Raw genomic sequence first — 26,864 nt, forward strand, 5'->3', positions numbered from 1 at the left:
AAAATGTGCCTGTAGCATTTACTCACCATACCAGCAGAAGCAAGCCGGATGATAGAAGCTAGCTACTGCCCGTGCATGACCTATAAAGGTCTTAGTGGACTCCAAACAGTAATTGACAAAATAAACATGTGGGTACTCAAAAACATAAATGTCACCTCCACTGGAGCTCTTCATCTGCTGTGCTGTGCTTTTCCAGTTGATGGAAAGGCTTTATTCAGATCAGCCATTGCACTTTTTCCCCGGGGGCACTCTCAATCTTTGTGTTGTAACCTTTAAAGACACAGGCTTTGGTTGCTGCTGTAATGATTTCTGTTGCCTGGCATCTGCATGTTCAGATTCCTCCAAAGAACTGTGCCTTCTATCTCCTTCTGCTGCAAATGGAGAGGAATGAGAAAAACCCACGTGGGGGTAGGAGAGGCCAGCACTTGATTGACTTCTCTCTCGTGGTACTTGAAGTTGGGAGGAGGGATCAATGGCCACAACTTTTCAGCAGACCTGAGCACTGCATCTCATTCCCCTTTAGGCGATCTGTTCCATAGAGAAGCTGATTAAATATTTTGGAAGTATTGGGGATTGAGGAGGAGGGAGAAGCTGGGGATTTTCAGTGGCTAGAGCCTTTTATTGACAACATTAAAGGCTTCATGATATATTCGACCAGAAATTAATTACAGCCCAGTTCCCCATTTCTCCCTTAGGTGACAGTCTTCTGTTGATGTGTGCCGCTGTGAAAGTAATAATAGGTTTCAAATGTTTGTGAGAAACATAAAGTAATTACTTGCTGTGGTAAATCAGTCATTTGAAGCCTCTGCTTCCCTCCGCTCCATGGATGTGGCAGTCCGTCTGTTTTCTTTTGTTAACTTTAATTATGGGGTAGAGGAAAATTTTTTTATTTTTCAGAAATTTGGACTTTTTTCCCCCATTTCTTGGTTTCTTAGCTCTCCAGGGACATAAGTATGGAAATGGTAATGACACATAAATAGCATTTGAACAGGAGAAGCATATGTCTGCCGGGGACATGATTGCCTTAGTTAAAAGCTTTAACCATTGGCCAGCAGCTATTGGCCAGCTCCTCTAGTGAGCCTCCAATATTTACCGTGCACTGTGCAGAGGTGTGTTTTGGGTCTCAGGAGTTTAAGGCTCCTTCTCTCCAGTAGCATACACTGAAATGGTGGGCTCTTCAGCCACAGCCTAACCCTAGCCCCCACACACAATGAAAAATAATAAACAGTGCTTGCAGCTCCTTTCTTCAGACACCTTTATTCCAGCAAGACCCATAAGGTCCTCCTGGAAAATACTGGCCCCTCTGTTTGCTCACCTGGGCAGATAGAAAGACTTCTTTTGCCTGCCAGCCGTCAATAGGAGTCCTGCTAAGGCAGATGCATCATGGGGAGTTCAAACTAACATAATCCATCAGCACGTGGTGGCTTCCATCTGCTTGTACTAATTATGGCCAACGCCTAAAAATCTGAGCCTTCATATTAAGCTGTCCTGTTCTGTTGTCCTGTTGTTGGCCCTTCAGAGGTTTGCCTTGTCTCCTAGACCATGTCCATTCCTTTCATTAAATCTCGTTTATCCTTCCCTTTCTAATTCTAGTCTCCTCTGAATCATTGTTTATGTTCAGAAATTAACTTGAAAACAGAATCATGCTGACTGGGATGATGGTGCCTTTTCCCTGCAGTGACAATTTAGAGTATGTGATGTTCTCCCTTGAGTGTAGAAGTCCCTCTCTGTCATCAAGGAAGGGCACAGCTACATAGAGACATTTGTATCACAGAGTAGAGTTTACTGTACTCTGTCAGTGGTGTCAGCATGGCACCCAGCATAAGCAGCATCTGATTATCTCCTTCCCTGTCATACTACATTATAGAGTAGTTCCACCTCTGTCATGGCGTCCCAAGCTTTCGGTAAGCCTAGATGGTAGCAACACCTTGCTTAAAATAAGGGTTTGGCTTGATTTTGTTACTGCACTGCTATCAGTAATAGTAATTAAGACACTCTACTCATGTATTGCCTCAATGAAGCCCACACTGACCCAGTGTGCTTAAGGGTTAGCATTCTCTTTCTGCAAACAGGAAAATCAAGTCTTGGAAAGAGCAGCACTGGATCCTCACTAATAGTGGATGGCAGTACCATGATTCGGTGACAAGTCTCTCTGCAGCTTGGTCATGTTACATGCCTTATAGTGACATACAGTATTATTTCAAAAAGATACACAACAGCCGCGATGCTTTTATTGACTCTATTAAAACATGACAGAGTGTTCCTAGAGCTTAAGGGACGTATATAGCAGCCTTTTCTCATCTCTGAGAGAAACTGAGAAGAGATGTTGGGTGAGAGAATAGCAGGAGTGTAATGGTGAATGGCATGCATGTGAACTCCACAGGTTTCAGAATCACCTTGGAGAGAAACTTTGGAGTGTCTAAGAGGTCATCTCAAAAGGTGGCTTAACGGAGGTGGGAAGACCCACCGTGAATATAATATAGGCAGCGCTGTTCTACAGCCTGGATAGGAGAGAACCATAAACACCAGCACTTACATTCTCCCCCCTTTACTGTGAAGGCAGTATAACCAGCCACCCCCACTTCTGTCACCATTCCTTCCCCACTCTAATGGGATGGACCCTCAAACTGTGAACCACAATAAACCCCCTCTTTAAGTTGCTTTGTCATGTATCTGTCCTTTCAATGAGAAAAATATCTCCTGCAAGGGTAAACAAAACACATCCAAATGATTATGAGAAAGGCCAGTCTTGAGGTGATCACCATCACTGAAGGATCAAAGGAAACTAGAAAAGGTGTGAGTCCTCCAGAAAGACCTGACACACAGCAGCATTAGACAACATCCACGTCAGGGAGGAAACTGGGCCAGGCAGTCTGAAGAGAGCGAGGCTGCAACCAAGAGCAACTCGCAGAGAATCAGTAAACTCCTAGCATATGGTGGTAATGGTGACAGCTGAGATTCTCACAGACGCTAGTATGTTTAGTCTAAATCACAAGGAGCTGTGCCTTTGTGTTATATCAATAGAAAACTAAGTCTTTTAAAAAAAATTCTATATATGATTGACAGATCATTTTGACTACCTAGTTTCTGAATCTACTTAGAGAGTTCTTTAGTGCCTGGGTTTGGAAGGGGTTTGCCATCCATCATAGAAATCTAGAAATCAAGTCCTGGACCCCATGTAGGGGCCCAGGCTAGACCTTGCTGTGGGATACCAGCATTCAGTTCTGTTTGCTGAAGCAAAGCAAGACATGGCATTCTGTTTCCAGCAGCAGTGCTTCTCCATCAAACCAGCTTTGAGGAAGAATTTGTAAGCAATTTGAGCCATGATTGTAACCACTTCCTGGATGACTTGTTCTTGCTCACTTCCTAAGTTCCACTCTCTTAGAAGCATGAGTTGCTTGGTGTCCTTTCAATCATCCCCTTCTCCATAACTGAGGACAGTGGCTTGGCACACACATATACATGCACAGAAAAAGCCAGGTTCCCACATCATAGATTGCTATTAAAGCTCTGATCCTGTCCCTTTTGTTCACCTTGGTCAGTTACATAACGCCCTTTTACATAACTAGCAAGAATTTTCTTTTTTTTTTTTTTTTAAGAGCAGACCTGACTGAATTATACCCATAGACATTGGCTATCCAACCAAAACCTATTTAATCTACACATTTATTCCTGCTGTCTATATCTGTGTAAGAAACCACCTCACTACTCAGTACCACCATGAGCTTCTTCTGTAGACAATGTTGGTCTCTCTGTAGTCTGTAGTCTGATGGTGGTGGGACTACAATGCTGGAGTGGCTTACCTCACAGGTTTGCTGACTTGCTGGGGCTAGCTAGAATACCAGGCTCAGCAAGGATGCAGGATCCTTAGATCTCCTAGATCCTTTTACCTTGTTGTCTCACAATGCCCTCTTCTCAATGTAACTTCCCCTTGTCACTATTAGGGCATCACACTCATGACAATGTGAGACTCTGAAAGCATGACACAGAAACTACTTTATCATCAGGCTGGGACCCGGTACCTGCACAGAATCACTTCTAACATTCCAAGTCGCAGAGCTTGCCAGGTTTGACAGAGGAGAGGATTCAATGAAGGCATAATGGTGGGAGGCATGGCTCTTGAGGGTTTATCTTTGGATGAGCTCCAAGTTAAATGCGCTTAGCTCAGCCTGATACAGTTAGACCTATCCAATGTCTTTGTCAAGACTATCAGTTTCATGGAAGAGAAACCAAATTCAAAGTCCCTTAAACTAAAAGGGGGAAAAATGTACTGAATCATGAAACTGAGACTTACAAGAAATAGTTGGTTTTAGACTTGCTTTTATCGCAGGATTCTAACTATATCAGCTAGACTCCTTTTCTTCCTACAGCTCGTGCATGTATTTGAATCTATTTAGCTGTTCCACATAGTCTGTCTCCCAGTAGTAGTAAAATAGTAGCTGAAATGCATTTAATATGCACAGCTAGAACTTCAAATAGTTACCGTCTCTCTCCCAGAAGTATGGAGCAAATCTCGCAGAGGGACTTTCCCCTCTCCGTGACCATTTGTGAACAAGTTGTTAGAGTCAGGAGGGATGTGCACTGTAATGGGGCTGTCCAAGTTCCTGTCCATCTCTGATGTGGTGATCTGATGAGTCTAGGCCAGACCTCAGAAAACATGCTCCAAAGATAAGGTCGGTTACCCAATCAAGAGGGGATAATGCTGGATACACAGGAAGGAGAAAAGAAGCTACACCCAGTAGCAGTTTGCTGCCTGGATACAGTTTAATCAAAAAATAACACTAAAGTATAGACAGACACTTCAAAACAGTCACATCATAGAGAGGCTTTGTATGGAAAGAGAGTGGATGCTGAGGACGTTATTCAGGGTAGATTGAAATAGTCCAGGGACGTGTTGAAGAAGCCTGTCCTGAGCTGTACTTTGAAAGTTAAGATTTAAAAAGAAGGAAGGTAAAAGAGGCAGAGGAAAGATTGGAAGTGTGTTTCCGGGTGTCCTTTCAACAATAATCCATTCTCTACAACCGGGACCTTGACTGTTACATACGCGCACACACAGCAAAAGTCCATCTTTGCATATTATGCATTTCGAGGAAAGCAGTCTCCTAATGTTATTCACATGAATTTACAAAGTGTAATTTGAGGATTTCTTTATCTGCCTTCACAACATTAGACCTGTAAGAAAATCAAGAGTTGGTCGATTGTGGCATGTTATGTGGTATTGTTTCAGATTCACTCCACTCCAAGAAACACAAGATTAACTCTGAATGTGACGAGGGTTTGAGGGTTTGAGAGGCCCATACAAATATAAAGCGGTGATTGCTGTCAAAGAAAAGCCTTTTTCAGATGTATATTCATTGTTTGTCCTCTGACACTTTGGCTAACAACATAAAGTTAAATTACCAGAAATAATAGTTTCTTGTGTTATATCCCTCCTGAGAAGCTAAAGGCTACCAGGAATGTGAATTAATTTAACACCTCTCCTGAGGTAATAAAGTAAACACTCCTCTCCCTCCCTCCCCCATCTCCTCCCCTTTCTTTCCCCTTCTCCACCAAAAGACCTTGTTTTCTCAGTATTGCTGCATTTATTCTATACTGAATTTATTTCAGTATAGGAAGTTTTTGTTTCTCTTTCTACTAGAGTACCTTTTCTTCTATACAACCTGCTTTTGTGACTTAGGAAAAGTTTGTCTCTTTTAAAAATTTATAGATAGATAGATAGATAGATAGATAGATAGATAGATAGATAGATAGGTAGATAGATAGACAGGCAGACAGACAGATAGATGTTTCACCTATATGGTATGTTTGTAAACCACATGCATGATGCCTGGTACCTGCAAAGACCAGAAGAGGATGCCAGATTCCCTAATACTGGAGTTACAGATGGCTACAGCCATGTGGGTGCTGGGAATTAAACACAGGTTTCCCAGAAGAAAAGCCAGTGTTCCTAACTGCTGAGCCATCTCTCCACCCCCTCAATTTGTTCCTTTTCAGTGAGGATTTTTTTTGTCTTGCTGTGGCAGGGGAACTCTGGTGTGAGTTACTGCCACCATTTCCACTTAGAAATTAAAAAAAATAGAAACAAACAAACAAACAAAAAATACAGGATAGCCAAACAACTTGAACAATAAAAGAACTGCTGGAAATACCAACACCTTGGTTGTAAGTTCTACTGCACAAACCTCAATTCCAAGTGGACCGAGGACCTTGACCTAAGACCCAATACCCTGAATCGGACAGAGAAGAAAGTGGGGACTATGTGTGCTTCAGCATACAAGCATGACAGCGACTTTTAGGACACTGCTAGCATAGGCACTAAGGATCAACAACTGACACAAGGATCTGCTGTGCAGCAAAGGACACTGTAATTCCTATAAACATGCAATCTACAGAATGAGGGGAACACTTTGCCAGCCATGCCTCTGATAGACAATTAGTATCTACAGTGTGCAAATAACTCAGAAAAACTAAACACCAAGAAAGCAAACATCCCAATTTAAAAATAAGGCATGGTAATTCCATGACAAAACCAAATTTACACAATATCTTTCTACAAATCCAGCACTACAAAGGATAATAAATGGTAAAGCCCAACATAAGGAGGCAAGCTATACCCTAGAAGAAGCAAGAAACTAATCGTCTTGGCAACAAAACAAAGAGAATGAAAGCACACAAACATAACCTCACATCCAAATATGAATATAACGGGAAGCAATAATCACTATTCCTTAATATCTCTCAATATCAATGGCCTCAACTCCCCAATAAAAAGACATAGATTAACAAACTGGATACGCAACGAGGACCCTGCATTCTGCTGCCTACAGGAAACACACCTCAGAGACAAAGACAGACACTACCTCAGAGTGAAAGGCTGGAAAACAACTTTCCAAGCAAATGGTCAGAAGAAGCAAGCTGGAGTAGCCATTCTAATATCAAATAAAATCAATTTCCAACTAAAAGTCATCAAAAAAGATAAGGAAGGACACTTCATATTCATCAAAGGAAAAATCAACCAAGATGAACTCTCAATCCTAAATATCTATGCCCCAAATACAAGGGCACCTACATACGTAAAAGAAACCTAACTAAAGCTCAAAACACACATTGCACCTCACACAATAATAGTGGGAGATTTCAACACCCCACTCTCATCAATGGACAGATCATGGAAACAGAAATTAAACAGTGATGTAGACAGACTAAGAGAAGTCATGAGCCAAATGGACTTAACGGATATTTATAGAACATTCTATCCTAAAGCAAAAGGATATACCTTCTTCTCAGCTCCTCATGGTACTTTCTCCAAAATTGACCATATAATTGGTCAAAAAACGGGCCTCAACAGGTACAGAAAGATAGAAATAATCCCATGCGTGCTATCGGACCACCACGGCCTAAAACTGGTCTTCAATAATAATAAGGGAAGAATGCCCACATATACGTGGAAATTGAACAATGCTCTACTCAATGATAACCTGGTCAAGGAAGAAATAAAGAAAGAAATTAAAAACTTTTTAGAATTTCATGAAAATGAAGATACAACATACTCAAACTTATGGGACACAATGAAAGCTGTGCTAAGAAGAAAACTCATAGCGCTGAGTGCCTGCAGAAAGAAACAGGAAAGAGCATATGTCAGCAGCTTGACAGCACACCTAAAAGCTCTAGAACAAAAAGAAGCAAATACACCCAGGAGGAGTAGAAGGCAGGAAATAATCAAACTCAGAGCTGAAATCAACCAAGTAGAAACAAAAAGGACCATAGAAAGAATCAACAGAACCAAAAGTTGGTTCTTTGAGAAAATCAACAAGATAGATAAACCCTTAGCCAGACTAACGAGAGGACACAGAGAGTGTGTCCAAATTAACAAAATCAGAAATGAAAAGGGAGACATAACTACAGATTCGGAGGAAATTCAAAAAATCATCAGATCTTACTATAAAAACCTATATTCAACAAAATTTGAAAATCTTCAGGAAATGGACAATTTCCTAGACGGATACCAGGTATCGAAGTTAAATCAGGAACAGATAAACCAGTTAAACAACCCCATAACTCCTAAGGAAATAGAAGCAGTCATTAAAGGTCTCCCAACCAAAAAGAGCCCAGGTCCAGACGGGTTTAGTGCAGAATTCTATCAAACCTTCATAGAAGACCTCATACCAATATTATCCAAACTATTCCACAAAATTGAAACAGATGGAGCCCTACCGAATTCCTTCTATGAAGCCACAATTACTCTTATACCTAAACCACACAAAGACACAACAAAGAAAGAGAACTTCAGACCAATTTCCCTTATGAATATCGACGCAAAAATACTCAATAAAATTCTGGCAAACCGAATTCAAGAGCACATCAAAACAATCATCCATCATGATCAAGTAGGCTTCATCCCAGGCATGCAGGGATGGTTTAATATACGGAAAACCATCAACGTGATCCATTATATAAACAAACTGAAAGAACAGAACCACATGATCATTTCATTAGATGCTGAGAAAGCATTTGACAAAATTCAACACCCCTTCATGATAAAAGTCCTAGAAAGAATAGGAATTCAAGGCCCATACCTAAACATAGTAAAAGCCATATACAGCAAACCAGTTGCTAACATTAAACTAAATGGAGAGAAACTTGAAGCAATCCCACTAAAATCAGGGACTAGACAAGGCTGCCCACTCTCTCCCTACTTATTCAATATAGTTCTTGAAGTTCTAGCCAGAGCAATCAGACAACAAAAGGAGATCAAAGGGATACAGATCGGAAAAGAAGAAGTCAAAATATCACTATTTGCAGATGACATGATAGTATATTTAAGTGATCCCAAAAGTTCCACCAGAGAACTACTAAAGCTGATAAACAACTTCAGCAAAGTGGCTGGGTATAAAATTAACTCAAATAAATCAGTTGCCTTCCTCTATACAAAAGAGAAACAAGCCGAGAAAGAAATTAGGGAAATGACACCCTTCATAATAGACCCAAATAATATAAAGTACCTCGGTGTGACTTTAACCAAGCAAGTAAAAGATCTGTACAATAAGAACTTCAAGACACTGAGGAAAGAAATTGAAGAAGACCTCAGAAGATGGAAAGATCTCCCATGCTCATGGATTGGCAGGATTAATATAGTAAAAATGGCCATTTTACCAAAAGCAATCTACAGATTCAATGCAATCCCCATCAAAATACCAATCCAATTCTTCAAAGAGTTAGACAGAACAATTTGCAAATTCATCTGGAATAACAAAAAACCCAGGATAGCTAAAGCTATCCTCAACAATAAAAGGACTTCAGGGGGAATCACTATCCCTGAACTCAAGCAGTATTACAGAGCAATAGTGATAAAAACTGCATGGTATTGGTACAGAGACAGACAGATAGACCAATGGAATAGAATTGAAGACCCAGAAATGAACCCACACACCTATGGTCACTTGATTTTTGACAAAGGAGCCAAAACCATCAAATGGAAAAAAGATAGCATTTTCAGCAAATGGTGCTGGTTCAACTGGAGGGCAACATGTAGAAGAATGCAGATCGATCCATGCTTATCACCCTGTACAAAGCTTAAGTCCAAGTGGATCAAGGACCTCCACATCAAACCAGACACACTCAAACAAATAGAAGAAAAACTAGGGAAGCATCTGGAACTCATGGGCACTGGAAAAAATTTCCTGAACAAAACACCAATGGCTTATGCTCTAAGATCAAGAATCGACAAATGGGATCTCATAAAACTGCAAAGCTTCTGTAAGGCAAAGGACACTGTGGTTAGGACAAAACGGCAACCAACAGATTGGGAAAAGATCTTTACCAATCCTACAACAGATAGAGGCCTTATATCCAAAATATACAAAGAACTCAAGAAGTTAGACCGCAGGGAAACAAATAACCCTATTAAAAAATGGGGTTCAGAGCTAAACAAAGAATTCACAGCTGAGGAATGCCGAATGGCGGAGAAACACCTAAAGAAATGTTCAACATCTTTAGTCATAAGGGAAATGCAAATCAAAACAACCCTGAGATTTCACCTCACACCAGTGCGATTGGCTAAGATCAAAAACTCAGGTGACAGCAGATGCTGGCGAGGATGTGGAGAAAGAGGAACACTCCTCCATTGTTGGTGGGATTGCAGACTGGTAAAACCATTCTGGAAATCAGTCTGGAGGTTCCTCAGAAAATTGGACATTGAACTGCCTGAGGATCCAGCTATACCTCTCTTGGGCATATACCCAAAAGATGCCTCAACATATAAAAGAGACACGTGCTCCACTATGTTCATCGCAGCCTTATTTATAATAGCCAGAAAATGGAAAGAACCCAGATGCCCTTCAACAGAGGAATGGATACAGAAAATATGGTACATCTACACAATGGAATATTACTCAGCTATCAAAAACAACGAGTTTATGAAATTCGTAGGCAAATGGTTGGAACTGGAAAATATCATCCTGAGTGAGCTAACCCAATCACAGAAAGACATACATGGTATGCACTCATTGATAAGTGGCTATTAGCCCAAATGCTTGAATTACCCTAGATCCCTAGAACAAACGAAACTCAAGACGGATGATCAAAATGTGAATGCTTCACTCCTTCTTTAAATGAGGAAAAAGAATACCCTTGGCAGGGAAGGGAGAGGCAAAGATTAAAACAGAGACTGAACGAACACCCATTCAGAGCCTGCCCCACATGTGGCCCATACATATACAGCCACCCAATTAGACAAGATGGATGAAGCAAAGAAGTGCAGACCGACAGGAGCCGGATGTAGATCGCTCCTGAGAGACACAGCCAGAATACAGCAAATATAGAGGCAAATGCCAGCAGCAAACCACTGAACTGAGAATAAGTCCCCTATTGAAGGAATCAGAGAAAGAACTGGAAGAGCTTGAAGGGACTCGAGACCCCAAAAGTACAACAATGCCAAGCAACCAGAGCTTCCAGGGACTAAGCCACTACCTAAAGACTATACATGGACTGACCCTGGACTCTGACCCCATAGGTAGCAATGAATATCCTAGTAAGAGCACCAGTGGAAGGGGAAGCTCTGGGTCCTGCTAAGACTGAACCCCCAGTGAACTAGTCTATGGGGGGAGGGCGGCAATGGGGGGAGGGTTGGGAGGGTAACACCCATAAGGAAGGGGAGGGGGGGAGGGGGATGTTTGCCCGGAAACCGGGAAAGGGAATAACACTCGAAATGTATATAAGAAATACTCAAGTTAATAAAAAAAAAAATAAAAAAAAAATAAATAGCAAAAAAAAAAAATAAAAAAAATAAAAATAAAAATAAGGCATGGACCTAAACATACAGTTCTCAAAAGAAGAAAGGCAAATGGTTGAGAGAGATTTGAAATGTTGTTCACTATTTTTAGCCATCAGGAAAGTGCAAATTAAAACTACTTTGAAATTTCACCTTCCCCTGGATAGAATGATCAAGATCAAAGAAACAGATGACAATAGATGCTAGATAGATATGAGAAAGGGGAATATTTGTTCACTGATTTTTTTCCCTCTTATTCAGCCTAGGACCCGGTACATAGGTTGGTACTGCCAACATTCAGGATGATGCCTTGGACTAGCAAGCCATTCATTAATGACAGTGTCCTGAGAGAGAACCAGGAGATCAGAAAGATGGGAGATAGATAACCTTGGGATTATGAGGTCTAGAATAAACTATATCTTATACCAAGCAAGCTTATTAAAAAGTATAGTAGCCAGGTGGTGGTGGTAGCAACATGCCTTTAATCCCAGCACTAGGGAGGCAGAGGCAGTCACATCTCTGAGTTTGAGACCAAGTTGGTCTACAGAGTGAATTCTGGGACGACCAGGGTTACATAGAGAAACCCTGTCTCAAAAAAGAAGAAGCACAGCATCCTATGTACCATTCCTAGGGCAGGAAGAAGACAGACTCTGCAGAAACTCATACAACAGAACTAGTTAGTGAGGAGCCAATGAAACAGTTTTGCATAAAGGAAATACAGGGTATCTCAAGAGCATCATAGACAGCGCACATAAGCACCCTTGGTTCTCATAGCCATAGTCCTAGAAGGTGGGAAGAGTTGGATTCTCAGGATCTGGAGCCACAGCTCTCCCACGGCCTTGGCCCCAGGCCATCACCAGCTTTGCCAAGCATATTCCTGGTTTTAGAGCTAGAGCTCAGGTCCCCAGAGAAAGCCTTAGTCAGACAGTCTAGCCTTCACAGACAGTTCTTTTCTCCTCAGAGGAATGCCCTCAAAGTCACACCCCAAGAATGTCTCCTCAGTGACTCAGTAAATCCAGTCAAGTTGATAATGAAGATTAAATACCACAGGCTCCTAAAAATGCCGTGGTAACTACTATCATATGGCCCTTCCTTAGTACTAGATAAGATTCCTTTCATACAACCAGAAACTCCTGCATCGTGACAATTGTGGCTGCTCTTTGCCCTCTACACATACCCCTGTCCTTGTTACTAAGTAAATGTAGGCAGAGTGTTAGTTTTATTAGCTAACAGTTGATATTGATATGACCCTGTTCTCTCTTGGCTATAAATATCTACTCTGCCTACATCAATTTGAATCTTTTCCCCCTAAGGAAATTAACATTGAAACTGTAGCACAATTAATTACATCTAAATTCTACTAAACTGTAAGTCAAAACAAATGTAAGAACTGGGGTTATATGGGGATAAGAGATCATATGAAAGAATTCTTTTCAGGAAAATAATGTGAAATCTTGAGCAGGGGTAGAAAATGACTTGATTCTGAAGTTGTAGCCCATGAGCGCATGAATGTTGTCACCTAACTCATCAGGTGCTAACCTGGTTCCAGTCTCCTGTCTCCAGTGACCGTTTCTCCCCCGAGGGAGCAGATTCTGATCTTGAGCTCCCAAGTCCATGATCATAATATAGAAATGCCTTCTTTTTTTTTTTTTTTTTTTTCGGAGCTGGGGCACCGAACCCAGGGCCTTGCGCTTGCTAGGCAAGTGCTCTACCACTGAGCCAAATCTCCAACCCCTAGAAATGCCTTCTAATGCCAAGATAGAAGAGGATCTGTGAATCTCCAATCAGGTCAAAGAAGACCTAAGTTTCATCTACAAACTCTCACTTTCTCTCAGGTCTAAACTAGACATCTCTGACTGCCATAAAATATTACTCTGGGTTGGTCAGTGTAATGTGTTGATGTGAAGAGGGTCCTGAGGCCCCTTCCACAGTCTTCTGGATGACTCAGAAGGGACTAGAAGGAAGCAGACCTCATGTCCACAGGAAACTCTTGGTAGTTTTGTTACTACACTAAGGGGAAGACATTGTGCTTAAATCAAGGTGTTCACTTTCTGTGAAGAAATAATGTAACCTCATTAAATAAAGTATGTTCTTTGTACCCCTGCACTGGCTATACAGTAGGCCTCTCCCTCGTTGGTAGAGCCTGTCGAATTAGCCTGTCTTCTAGTTTCACTTCTTGGGAACCGTCAACAATTAGGAGCTTCTTAACACAAATTTGTCTAATAGAGCTGAGTGAAACCAAGTTATGCCAATTACTTCAGCATCTGAAGCACTTCCCTGAGAACTCACTTGTGTGGGGTGGGTAGGACATGTCAGCTAGGGACTAGTCATTCCGTTCATATAACTGTCTACTGAAGGTATGTAAAAGTCACTTCATTCTTGGAGTTAGAAAGATGAATGTATGGTCTGCTTATCCACAGTAATGTGAGCACACAGTGAGCAGTAATGTGACAGTGTAGAGTCTTAAGAATAAAGTGGATAAAATACAGCTCAGACGATTCACTTTCAGGTACGTACCCAAGAGAAATGAAACCAGAAACATCTGTTCAAACACTTAGAACTGCATCCTTCACGGTAGCCAAAATGTGGAAACAAGCCATATGTCCATGCGTGGTAAATAGACTTTCATATATGGCATAGCCATACATCACAATAGTATGTGGTGTGATAAGACTGAATCACTAATAGGTTCTTTATGTTCATGAAGGAATTATGAAATATTATTCTAAATGAGTCTTTGGGTATTTTGTTATTGGGGCCTGAAAGCATTTTTTTCCATTGGTTATTTTATTCATTTACATTTCAAATGCTATCCCCCTTCCCAGTTTCCCCTCCACAAGCCCCCTCTCTCCTCCTCTCTCCCCACTGCCTCTATGAGGGTGCTCCCCCACCTGGCCACCTACTCCTTTCTCAGCAACCTAGCATTCCCCTATCCTGGGTCATCAAGCCTCCACAGGACCAAGGGGCCCCCCTCCCAGGGATGCCAGATAAGGTAATCCTCTGACACATATTGAGCTGGAGCCATGGGTTCCTCCCTGTGTATGCTTTAGTTGGTGGTTTAGTCCCTGGGAGCTTTGTGGGGGGGTTGGTTGGCTGATATTGTTGTTCTTCCTATGGGGTAGCAAACCCTTTCAGCTCCTACAGTCCTTGCCCTAACTTCCCCATTGGGGTTCCTGCATTCAGTCCAATGGTTGACTGTGTACATCCTCATCTGTATTTGTCCTGCTCTGCAGAGCCTCTCAGGGGACAGCTATACCCAGCTCCTTGTCAGTAAGCACTTCTTGACATCAACAATAGTGTCTGGGTTTGGTGGCTGTATGTATATAGGATGGATCCCTAGGTAGGGCTGTCTCTGGATGGCCTTTCCTTCAGTCCCTGCTCCACTCTCTGTCCTTGCATTTCCTTTTGACAGGAGGAATTCTGGATTAATATTTTTGAAGTGGGTCCTATCCCTCTAATGGGGGCCGTGCCTATCCACTGGATATGGTCTTTACAGGTTCTCTCTTCCCTTTGTTGAGTATTTGGCTGAAGTCCTCCCTGTTGGGTCCTGGGAACCTCTTGGGTCCCTAGCATCTGGGACTCTCTAGTGTCCACCCCCAGTTCTTCATCCCCCACTGCCACACACCACCTATCAAGTTCCCGACCCTCTGTACTTCTCCCCATCTCCTCCCTTATCTAAACTGCCCCCTTCTCCCCACCCCATTCTCTCCCTCCCAGGTCCCTCTCTCCCTCGACTTCCCAGAGATTATTCTCTCCCCTACCTAGTAGTACTGTAGCATCCACACTTTGGTGTGACTTTCACTTTGGGTTTCATGTGGTTTGTGAGTTGTATCGTGTGTATTCTGAGCTGCTTTTTGGCTAATATCCACTTGTCAGTGAGTGCATACCATGTGTGTTCTTTTGTGTCTGGGTTACCTCATTCAGGATGATATTTTCTAGTTCCATCCATTTGCCTAAGAATTTCATGAAGTCATTGTTTTTAATAGCTGAGTAGTACCCCATTGTTTAAATGTACCACATTTTCTGAATCCATTCCTCTGTTGAGGGATATCTGGGTTGCAATAGCTTCTGGCTATTATAAATAAGGTTGCTATGAACATAGTGGAGTATGTGTCCTTGTTATATGTTATATGAGCATCTTTTGGGTACATGTGCAAGAGTGGTATAGCTGGGTCCTCAGGTAGAACTATTTCCAATTTTCTTATTTATTTATTTATTTATACACTCTAGATTTTATCCCCCCGCCCAGTCTACCCTCTGACTGTTCCATATCCCATACCTCCAAAAAGACTACATGTCTCCAATATAAAAAGACCAGAATAGAAAATACCATGTAAGAGACAGAAAGTAAACTAGTGTTTGCATAGGACTGGTTGGAAAATGGGGGCAGGTTGGTGAAGGATACAAGATTTCTTTTTAAGAAAATAAAAATGTAAAATTCACTGTTGTGATGAATCCACATATTTTAAATATGGAAACCCCTGGTGTATTGGACACTTGAGATGGGGAGTGTGTGTTAGGAAAAGTTTATCTCAATAAAGCTGGTTACCTGGGAAAATAAAAGAAACAGAAACTAAGAGTGATAAGCAACTATCCTGCCCCACTCCCACCCCGCAGAGAGGGTGGGGGAGTGGGGAGCACAAAGCTGCCTTGTTAAGGCAAGGCAAACACAGAATCTGGAAACGGAATCTTTTCACCAACCCTGGTAAGGTCGGCACTATTATTAAGAATTAGTTGTAGAGCTAATTAGGACAGAGAAATTACAGCTCAGGGAAGAGTGCGTTGCACTTGGGAGAGCAGGGCAGCTGTCCCTAGTTCAGAGTCTGACAAGCAGCTCCTCAAAGCTAGAAGACCATCTTATACTAGAACCAGAACTCCTATTTGCAAATGAAGGGCTTCTCCCCTACGTGAATACATCCGTCAAATCCAGGCAGCTAAAGAAGTGTGACAGAGTTCCTTTGTTTCCTGTTTGCAATGTTTGTGTTGTACGCTTTCATGTGTTGCTGAATCTCTCAGTCGTGGTCCTTTTTAACAAGTAAGTTTATAAGCATGACATAATATGCTCGCTGTGTGGTCCCCTAGTGACCACGGCCTTCTGGGAATATGGTCTAGGACTCTTTGTTGCCACCTGATGACAACACAGAATGTATCCTGCTACAACCGCTGATTTTCCTGCACAAAAAGTTTCCGTCTGGTGACACCAGAGATGAAAACAAAGGCTCTCTAAGGTCTTTTCCCTTTGAAAGCAGAAAATGGCTCCTTGACAGAGTACCTTTGAACTTGCTGAAGTCTTCCCTATAACCACATCACCTGAAAGCAATGTCCTACGTATGGAAAGCAATCTCGCTTTATTACATCAAGGCATTAGGCATGTGTGGCCTGTGTCTGTCAGCACTTTCTCCTGTGGCTACAGCTGCTGTCACTGCCCAGTGATTGTCTCAGTGTCTGCGGCTCCTAGCCCGTCTCACTGTTTGTGGCTGTCATCACCATCACATACAAGCTGTTGCCCCTGCCACCATCTTCCTGCTGCTAATGGGACTGACTGGCACCTCTCCATGCCACATCAAGGTACAGATGTTGTCACCCTGCCAGGCTCTGAGCCATCTAACACCCTCTCCTGGCAGTCTTCATTATCACTTTCCCAGAAAGAATGCCAGCTAAGACCAGCCTGGCCTGAGCTCGCCAGCTTTTTGGTGGGGGGCTATAGTAGTCATCTTGCTACCTGTGCAAGCTGGTAGCTGTCAGTGAGACAGCACCTAGGGACTTAGAGAATCCTGCATGTTTAGGAGTCACTATAGTCCACCACAGTGGACCCCAACAGTCTCTTTGTGAGTTTCTGGAATGAAAAGCTATTCTGTATAGCTTCAATAGCCTCCTCCTCCCAGCGTGCCTACTTAGGTCCCACAAGTAAGCAGTCTCTCCTCCTTGACCACTAATGGGAAAATGAGTGCCAATTTGGAATTATGTGACAACAGGTGTGTTGACACATGCCTTTAATCCTAGCACTCTTGAGACAAGAGTAGGTGGATCTCTGTGAATTCAAGGCCCGCCTGGTCCACATAGTAAATTGCAGGACAGCCAGAGCTGGGCAGTGAGACACCGTCCTGGGAGGGGGAGTCCCAGCTGCCCCCCACCCCAGAACTCTACCTGTGGGCACCCTTCACACCACTCAATTGCCCTCCCAGGCACAGGCGCACTTCTCACGTTCTTCTCCTAGGGAACTAAGAACCAAAGGTGTGTCCAAGCAAAAAAGGAAAAGGTAGTGGTGAGAAACAGTAGATCCCACTCCGACTAACAGTGAAGGCAGGGCCATGAAGCAGCTCAGAGGTGAACCGGTCACAGCTGGAAAAGAAGGGTACAGCATCCTTGGGAAAATCTGGGGTGGGGGGATGCCCGAAAATAGATAATGATACTAAGGGGCTAAAAAGAAGCAAAAGCTGATAAATATAAGTAGTGTAAGAAAAAGAACACTGGATTGGAAATGTTTAAAGGAAAAACTAATCAATTCATATAAAATAAATATTTGGAATAATTGCCCATGAGAGGTTTGGGGATTATTTCTGTCCATGAAGGAATAAGGCCCTTACTTACCCTGTACCTTCCCAGCACTAACGAGTATGTGTGTATGTGGTGACATCAGCCTTTTGGTTTCTCATGAATCCTCATGCACACAAGGCATAGGAGACTCTGCTGTAGGACAGTGTGATTCCACTTTCACACAGCAAAAGAGAAATGTAGAGGAGAGAATGTGAGGAGTAAACATCACGGGAGGCTGAGAGGATGGGCAGGAGAACAAGGGAAAAGGGTCTGTGTCAGTGGTGGCCCTGCCTTAAACAGGGACAGGTAAGACTGGTAAGATGTCTGGGCAGTTGAATGTCAAATGACTTAAAGGTCCAAGAATAGCATCTTCACACTAACCCATGACATACTAAAAGAGCTCAGTGTCACGGCCAAGCCTGATCTTTCTCATCTGTTAGGATGCTGTCTTTTCATTGTTTTCTCAATTGATTTTTCTCTTATGTGAATGTAATTTGCCTGCATGGATGTCTGTGCAGTACGTGTGTAGAGAGCCCTTAGAGGCCAGAAGAAGATATCAGATTCCAGGAGCGAAATTACAAATGGTGGCAAACCACATGTAGGTGCATGGAATCCAACCAGGTCATCTGCATCTCTCCAGCCCCTACTGGGATGCTTTGACGGCATGGAGCACAAACCCTGACTGGAAACTTGAATTTGTGGTGGTCTCACTGTGCTGCTAGGCTGTCCTCACCCTCCATGCTTCAGCCTACCTCATTCTGCTTTATACCTCCAGGCCTGACTAAAACGTGATTTTCAAAAATAGATATTTCCTCTCCTATAATTTGAAGCCCCAAGATAAGCTGGCTTGAAGGTCTGGTAATTCACAGTCTGTTGATGTCATTAAAGAGTCAAGTTCATGCCGTCTCTCTGCTCTTCCTCCTTCTGAGCACGTTGGCTTCCTCCCAGAAGCTTCTTCTGTGGTCTGAAGGTAGCTACTGAATACTCAAGTGTCCCAAAAAAAATCTCATGCAAGAAGAATTTCCTTTTCTGTCTTATTTTTGCCAAGAAAGAAACATTTTTTTAGCAATTCCTCAGCTGATGTTTTGTGACTCGTACTGGTCAAAATTTTATCACATGCACACCCAATCCATCTGCTAGCACAAATGGAAGATGCCTTCACAAATCCAGTTTAAAGCAGACTGGATTTGGTGGAAAGTCCCTGGGAACAGCGATGTCTAGCTCAGCATGACTATAAGGTCTACACATGTTGTCTATTAATCTCATGCTCATAGCTGATTAGTGCTCGTGCCAGCAGATCCATTGAAAAAAATTGTTGTCTGTGTCATGCTTGTACTCAATTACAGAACTAATGCAGAATAAAGAGGCCATTGGCCAGTGTCTAGTCTCTTTGTTCAGAAATTCTCTCTTGAAATACAAGTTAATGTGTAAATTTAGCATCCTCATAGCTTCCAAAAGATTTTTCCCCTTTGAGCAATCATTTGTATATAATTCATATATGTAAAGGATCTTATTCTGTAGTTTGTCAACTTTTGCATACTGTATAGATGCTGCAGAGAGAGATTCTTATGCTGCTCACACAACCCTGGTGTTTGGACCCAGGCCCTGCATGCACATGTAGGTGCATAACCACCATGTATTTCTTAAGCTTTTATTACTTTATTTTCCTTCTCCATAGCTTGGAGGTACTTTATTTACACTCTAGGCAAATCATGAGGTTTAAGAGTACAGTAGAGAACAGTACAGTGGACTGGAGAGATGGCTCTGTGTTTAAGAACATAAGCACTCTTCCAGAGAACCCAGATTCCAATTCTCAGCACCCACAGGGTAGTAAACAACAGTCTGTACCTCCAGTTTCAGGGGTTACAACTCCCTCTTCTGGCAACTGTGAGCGCTGCACAAGCATGATATACAGACATGCATGCCGGCAGAAGACTCATAAAATAAAATCTTTTAAAAAAATTTATGAAAGCACTACATATGCAAGGAGGAGGTGATTCACTTTCCAGTCTCCTTCCTATTGTAATGTGCAGGGGATACTAGCCCTTGATTCTCTAATTTTGTACTCTTATAGAAGGCCGATTATTGGAAAGTGAGTCAAATTAGGGACTAGGCAAAGGAATTTAGCTCCCATTGAAGCATGAGTGTAGCAATAAGAAGAGAGATGAAAGCAGGGATAAAGACCAAAGGGAGGAGATACCCATGCTTTTGAGTCTGTCTCTCAGTCAAAGAACCGGTGGCTCTCGCTGTGTGCCCTGAGCTGGATCCTGCGGAGCTCCTCTGAAGGGGCTTCAGTGGAATGGCTTCCTCCCAGAAGGAGATCAGGGCAACTTTATTTCTTCACTGAGACACTTTGAATTATAAAAAGAAGTCAGATGATCAAAAGATGCAAGATGGTGGATAAAATATGTTGTAAGACTATAACTCAATAATCATTGATTTTCTAGCATTTTCTCTTGGCAGAGAGGTACAGAGCAGCTTAGTTATTTACAACATCTGTTGGTTGAGGCGAGTGCCTAGTGCTGGTTTCTGCCTTTTCCTCACCCCACCCAGGCATGAGACTGAGCAAGCACTGCCGCCCTGGTACCTGCAGCTTCATGCTGTTGCCACTAACCCTTGGGTGCAATTCACAAGTGGACGGTCCCCATCCCTCCTCCAGAGCTTTCCTGGTCCCCAGACTCAGCTTCCCGGTTTCTTCACTGCATGTGTTCAGATGAGAAGCCCTAGCTTCAGTCCCTAGAACAGTGCCACAGCCGAACACAACAGGGTGCCCTGAATCACCTGCTGACTCAGAATCAAGGCAGTTCCTCTCAAAATGCCTAGAACAGCAAGTGAAGGAGCTGAAGAGTGGCCCATCCTTCCTCTGTCTGCCTTCAAAAGGTCCCGATGGGAATAGGATTCCCTGCAATTGGGTCTCCTTTAGCCTCCCTGCTGTTCACAGTATTGACTGGAGAGGTATTAGCTCACCTGGAAGAGTAGTCAGGTATTGGGGCTATCGGCCTCTCTGGTTTGTTTTATATCCTTTAAATTGCTCTAAAGTACCATGCCAAGTTATGTGGATAAATTATAGCTTTGAGAAACCATTGATAGCACATTAACTTTATTCTCTCTGAGCTCCTCATTCAGCACGTCTTTTCACGTTCTGATCTTGTAGCTCACACTCACCTCTATGATAGGCTTCCTCTGCTTCCTGCCCTGTGTTTCTCTGCTGTACTCCACGCCTGACAGACCTCATTTTCACAGATGGTGGTCTGAAGCCAAGACCCAGCAGACAGGTGAAACACAGGCAAACAGTTGCCCATCTGTGCCTCCTTCTCCACCATAACTAGGAGCTCCTCCATGGCCTGTGGGTTGTGCATGTTCTGCCCTTATTTTTCTGGACAAGAACTGCCCACCTTCATATTTTTATACCCTTATGCTTTCTTCTAGTCTAGACCAAAATCCACATAGTCAGAAATAGACGTTAGAGTATACAGCATAAGGCCTAAACAATGGACAGGAAGATGGGTCTGAGGGATAATTTAGCATAGGGACCCAAATTCAATCCCAGAGCCTACGTAGAAATAATAATAATACTGGCATGATGGCTCATGCTTATAATCTTAGTCAAGAAGACCAAGGCAGGTAGGTATATCCCTGCATGTACACCTGCACTTAGGAAGGTACACACAGCCAGAGACACAGAGAGGGTAGATAGGAAAATGGGTTATAAACATATATGCACTATGGTGCACGCCGTGTAGGAAAGAGTGTGTGGTGTGTGTGTGCACTGATAAACACACGGTGGTTGACATATAAGACATGCAGTCCTCAGAGACTGCAGGAGTCCATGGACATCTGGTAAGCAGATCAGGATTTCTTTAGATGCTTGTGAGTTTGTTCTCTTCTCTGACAAGACAGTTGTGCTTTCGGGAATTTGTCAAATGATGCTATAGGATCCAAAGTCCCTTCTCTTTGGCCCTCTCTGTTTTCTCTCATTCTCATCTTCGAAATCAAACAGCTAGGGATCAGAGAACTTGGCCACAGACTTGATAAAGTAATGCAATTCCAAGGCCTGGTAGTGTGCCTTGCTGCCACCACGCCCATCAGAGTCCTCCATTTGCCTGGCCATACCTCTCCGTGCCATTTTGCTTAGCTTTCCCAAGAGAAGGAACAGATGTGAGGAGGAGCTGCAGGACCCCAGGACTCTCATTTTCCCTGCAGGATTTAGGTCAAAGGAGCCCAAGGTCTTCTCTCCTTAAACAAGTCCCCATGTCTAACTTTGTCAGTGCTGTCCCTGCTGCTGCTCCATCATCCGTACCTGTCCTTGCTGTTCCTCATCCAGGTTTGCAGCTGTCACTGAGGGACTGAAGGTTTATTCCCTCTGATTTTGCTTCTCTGTAATAGCAGCTTCAAAATCTGCCAGAACTGAACCTGGTCCCAACCTCATCTTTCCATGTCACCCGACATTGCCCAAGCCACCAACACCCCACCATGGACTACCTTCTTTCTTACACCACTTCTTTTTTCCTCTAAGTAGTTCTCATTTCTGTCCCTGTCACTGTCCCTGCCTCCGCTGCACTATCATATCTGGAATAGAGAATCTTTCAGCTAGGTTCAGGCTTCCATCGTCTTTTCCTCTCTACCTTGTGAATGAGTTAGTTGGGATAATTACACACATATCTCTCCAACCTACTTTTTGGCTCAATCCTTAGGGTAACATGTTTATACTCTACCTAGCCCATATGTTTGCACTTAACCACATGCTTCTCCTCTCCTTATCTGTCCTGGACTCTCCTGTTCCTGTAACTTATGGTCCAACCTCCATGCCTTTGTCCTACCTGGTTGGATGGCTTATTCTTAAACTTCTATCCTCCAAAACACCTGGAAGACCTCACTCTCCTCTGAAACGATTGGCCAGTTCGTTTTTCTGTTCTCTGAAATCATTAACATATTACTTGCATCTCTCATATATAATGCTTCCATATAGCCTATGGTAGGTATTTAATAAAGCAATCATCATCTGAAAGATAAGTTAGAATCAGGAGTGACAGATATATGTCCTGGGGAAAGTTCCTAGTAACAAAGGCAAAGTCATTAGGACACATATTATTACCAAAGGGTAGTAATTCTGAGGGCATTGAAATGTACTTACAGTCATATTATTGTCAATATTGTATATGTCAACCAAGAAAAAGATATAAGCCATGCAGAAGGCTAGTGCTTTTAAGATGCAGGCAATTCAATATGGAACTGACTGAGCACAATACCATTATTGATAAAATTACATGGTCCATCTGGTTGGCTCTTTAATTGAGTGGTTATTTGCCACAGACTGCAGGAGGCCTATTCTTTGCTGATCTGTTCAAGGCAATGGAATGAGCTGTTGTTACCATTACCCTCTGTGAGGCAGAAATGCCTGTTTTCTTTCCCCTCCCCAACCTGACAGTAAATGCCACTCAGTGTGCACTTGTCTACCTCCACCTATGATTATGTCATCAGATGTTTGCGGATAGTTTTGTTCCAGTTGGTCCTAAGGGGGAATTTTGCCATTGTAACTGTTGTCCATGAAGGACAATATAAACTGCTTTAGTTGGCAAAGATATATGTCATCTTCATTTGCTGTATGTTGAATTGCTGGCTCTTCTTTAGATCCAATAGTCATTTTTTAATTCTTTAATTTATGCATGGGTCAAAAAGAAAAAAACTTGCTGAATATTTTTAACAAAATAGCATAATGTTTAGATGATTTTTTATTATACTCAGTAAAAATGCAAATGTGTGTGGCTTATTTGCAAATGCAGGCATTAATAACTGATATTTAAGTAGGCTAGATTAGCAATTTTACTGATATATTTCAGAGATTTTTTCCAATAATTTGCACACTCAAAATCAATTTGAATACAACATGTAAATTGAATTTAATTTTTTGATATAAAATTGTAGTTATCAGCTTGAACCATTAAATTTACTGTTTAATATATGCTTTCCAGCTCACTTGGTAGAATTTCATTGCGCCTTATCTATATAAATTTAATTAGGCTTGATATCATCAGTATATTATAGAACTAATTAAAGATTTAGATAAGTGCTGAGGGGACTTATTGAAAACTCCATAAAGTTCCATTTGGAGAATGAGATATTCCTCCTCTAGTCATTGTGAGGGGAGGAAACAGCAAGAAGTCTCTCTTGTGGTATTTCTGAAAAATTATTTAACTGGATTTAATGGACTTATTCTATTCTTTGAAGAGCTTTTTAATTACTCTGTATCTGTGTGTAGTCCAACAACAGCTACAGTCTTAGGCTTTAAAATCCTCATTCCCCCTTTCTCCCTTGGGCCAGCCGTCTGTGGGCACGCATGAGCATGTGTGTTTGAGTGTGCATACGCACACACAAGTATATACATATACTAGTAGACAGAATAGTGCTCCAGATTGTGATCACAGAGTTCATGCTTGTATTTACTGGGAAGTAAACTAAATAGACTAAAACAGAAAGATCAGAGTGCACCTGCCACAAACATGCTGGGGAAGGAGAACAGATAAGCACCCAGCCCAACCCTGGGAAAAAAAAAAAAGATGAGAAACCCTAGCAAAACTTGAATGCCCACTTATTGATGCTGCTATTCTGGGTGAATCATTTTGTGGGAACCACTTTTGAATCCCCCTGTATCTGCATCTCTGCAATAGAGTCGAAAGCAGATTAGTTTAAAAGACTGTGATTTCCACTAAGTGCTTTGTGTCTTCATTACAAAGCATAATAAAGCTTTTTATTACAATGAAACTGCCATTACATCCAATTGAATAGACACTGAAATAAAGCCGCATCACCCACATTTCCCAGCACACCCTGTGCTCTGTGTTCTTGTCAAAGCGCTCTCTCTTTCTCTCTCTCTCTCTCTCTGTCTCTCTCTCTCTCTCTGTCTCTCTCTCTCTCTTTCTGTGTGTGTGTGTGTGTGTGTGTGTGCACACACCAGCTGAGTGACACAATGCATACTAGAAAAATAAAGTAAAAGAACAAATAACAAATGGGGACTGTCTGTAACCTGGCACACCGTCGTTTAGTACAGAGGCCCTGAGGAATCCAGGGAAGCAGATAAATTGCTGTGAGCCAGTGTGGTATAATGGAAGGGTACAGGCTTCAGGCTCAGGAGATGCAGATTTAAGTCTAACCTCACGCTGATGAGCTGTGTGACCCAGGGCCTCATCTCTTCATCTCTCTCTGCATAAATTGCATTCCCTGGAACATGGAAACACTATTAATAATGTTGCCCCTTCTTCCTTCTCCTGCCCTCCTATGGATTACAGCAGTTTTTAGATGCCATCAATTGTAGCCTAATTCATTTTGTTGTCCAGAAATGGAAACTGAGGTACAATGGGATTGAATAGCAAGATCACAATCCCCAATTAATAGTAAAACAAGGTTTGAAAGAGACACACAGGAATGTCATAGTGTCTACACTGCCACATAGAATGTGAAAGAACAGACAGGCATGATCTTAAGGACATCCTGGCTACCCTTGCTGGGAGTTTGTCCCCTCAAGCAACTGTTCCTAAACACATTCCCCACAGTTTTCCTGCCCAAATGGTTTTCAAACATTCACACACACCCAGCCTGAGAAGTGCTCTGTAGAAACATTTGGGTCACAAACTAATGTTTGTTTCACCACATTTGAAATGTTTCTTTCTGAAAACATTAGAAATGTATGCCAGTAAAGCAGATTCCCAACAGAAATGTCAGTCTGAAGTGAGAGTACATTCAGACACTCACTTTACAACAGTCAAGGTATAACTGCCTGCTGCTGACCCATAAAAGACGTGGGGTATTACCCAGCATCCCCTTCAATTTGGGCATTCTTTGACTTCAAACTTTAAAAGCTGTAGTGAATGGCACTGTGGTCTGGATTGGGTGAGTCTCCTCCTCCAGGTAGGAATTTAGTCTCTGTTGAGAAGGAAGTGGAAAGGGTTGCATAAGGGAAACAGGCCAAAACTGTGTCACTGAAACGGATAAGCAGAGGTTTCTTTCGTCCTTCCCACACTTCCCTCTGTGACTCCAGTAGTGATGGTATGTAATACTGATCTAATGATGAAGCCCAGTCTCTGCATGGAACCAGCAACTGGGAGTCTAGGCAGAGTAGGTCAAATCCTAACTCTATTTCCGACCCATGGGTAATTAAATAACTCATCCTGCCACTGGATGGAGGGAGCAGAATGGAAAAGAGGCTAAAAGGAGTGTGGTCAGTGTTTGCTCTGGGAGTCCTTTCTCCACCTCTGTCCCTGTAGCTTTCCTCCTGACATAGAGGTCACGAGAGCAACGTGTGTATGACACAGAGGTAACCGAGAGGTGCCATACTTCCTGCATTGACCATGGTATGTAGTCCACTACACAGTGGACCACAGTAGTGCCTGATAACACCCTGTGCATTTTCTTTAAGCATTGGAAATCTAGACTCTGACTGTAAAGGCTGCAAGCACATAGGAAATTAGACAGTTCCAGCTCTGACCTTCCGTTCTGACTTCTTTTCCTTTTAGGGATCAGCAAACATTTTCTTTAAAAATCTATATCCTTGGGGTTGGGGATTTAGCTCAGTGGTAAAGCGCTTGCCTAGCAAGTGCAAGGCCCTGGGTTCGGTCCCCAGCTCTGAAAAAAAAAATCTGTATCCTTGGTACTAGAGGGGCTACAGCGGTTGACAGCGTATACTGCTCTTGCAGGGGCCTCAGGTTCAGTTTCCAGTAACAATCAAACAGCTCACAGCCACCTACAGTTTCAGCTCCAGGCAGTTCTGTGCCCTCTGTTGGCCTCTGCAAACACTGGCATGCATGTAGTGCACATATGTGCAGAAAAAGACATAGGCACGCACATTTTTAACCCTTTAAATCTGTGATCTCTGAGATTTCGGGCAGCCCTGTCCTCCTCCTTCTCAATGCAACTATAAACACTTGGTTAGTTCCGGCTATGAGTAAGGACCCCCGGTTTATCTGTGCAAAAGACCAGGCAGCTACAAGATGTGTCTGTGAACTAACAGTGGCACCACGCTCACACTGTAGCAGCATCCAACATCCTTAATCTTTGGTAGATG

General features: G+C 42.6%; 1 protein-coding gene and 1 long non-coding RNA gene across 3 annotated transcripts in view; one reads left to right on the top strand and one right to left on the bottom strand.

The window, feature by feature from the left end:
• Exoc4 (exocyst complex component 4) overlaps nucleotides 1-26,864 on the top strand; it is a 770,091-nt gene that overhangs the window by 725,395 nt on the left and 17,832 nt on the right.
• The window catches only part of LOC147994793 (uncharacterized), a 28,726-nt gene continuing 21,313 nt past the window's right edge, over nucleotides 19,452-26,864 (bottom strand). The window contains exon 5 of one of the 2 annotated variants that reach the window (XR_015686453.1): nucleotides 19,452-20,157. This is a non-coding gene — a long non-coding RNA (uncharacterized LOC147994793). Of the gene's footprint in view, nucleotides 20,158-24,523; nucleotides 25,727-26,864 lie in introns of those variants that run through there. The other variant, XR_015686452.1, reaches the window with a different exon arrangement.

The sequence above is a fragment of the Rattus norvegicus genome, chromosome 4 (genome assembly GCF_021556685.1).
Source record: "Rattus norvegicus strain SHRSP/BbbUtx chromosome 4, alternate assembly SHRSP_T2T, whole genome shotgun sequence".
In the NCBI taxonomy this organism is placed as follows: domain Eukaryota; kingdom Metazoa; phylum Chordata; class Mammalia; order Rodentia; family Muridae; genus Rattus; species Rattus norvegicus.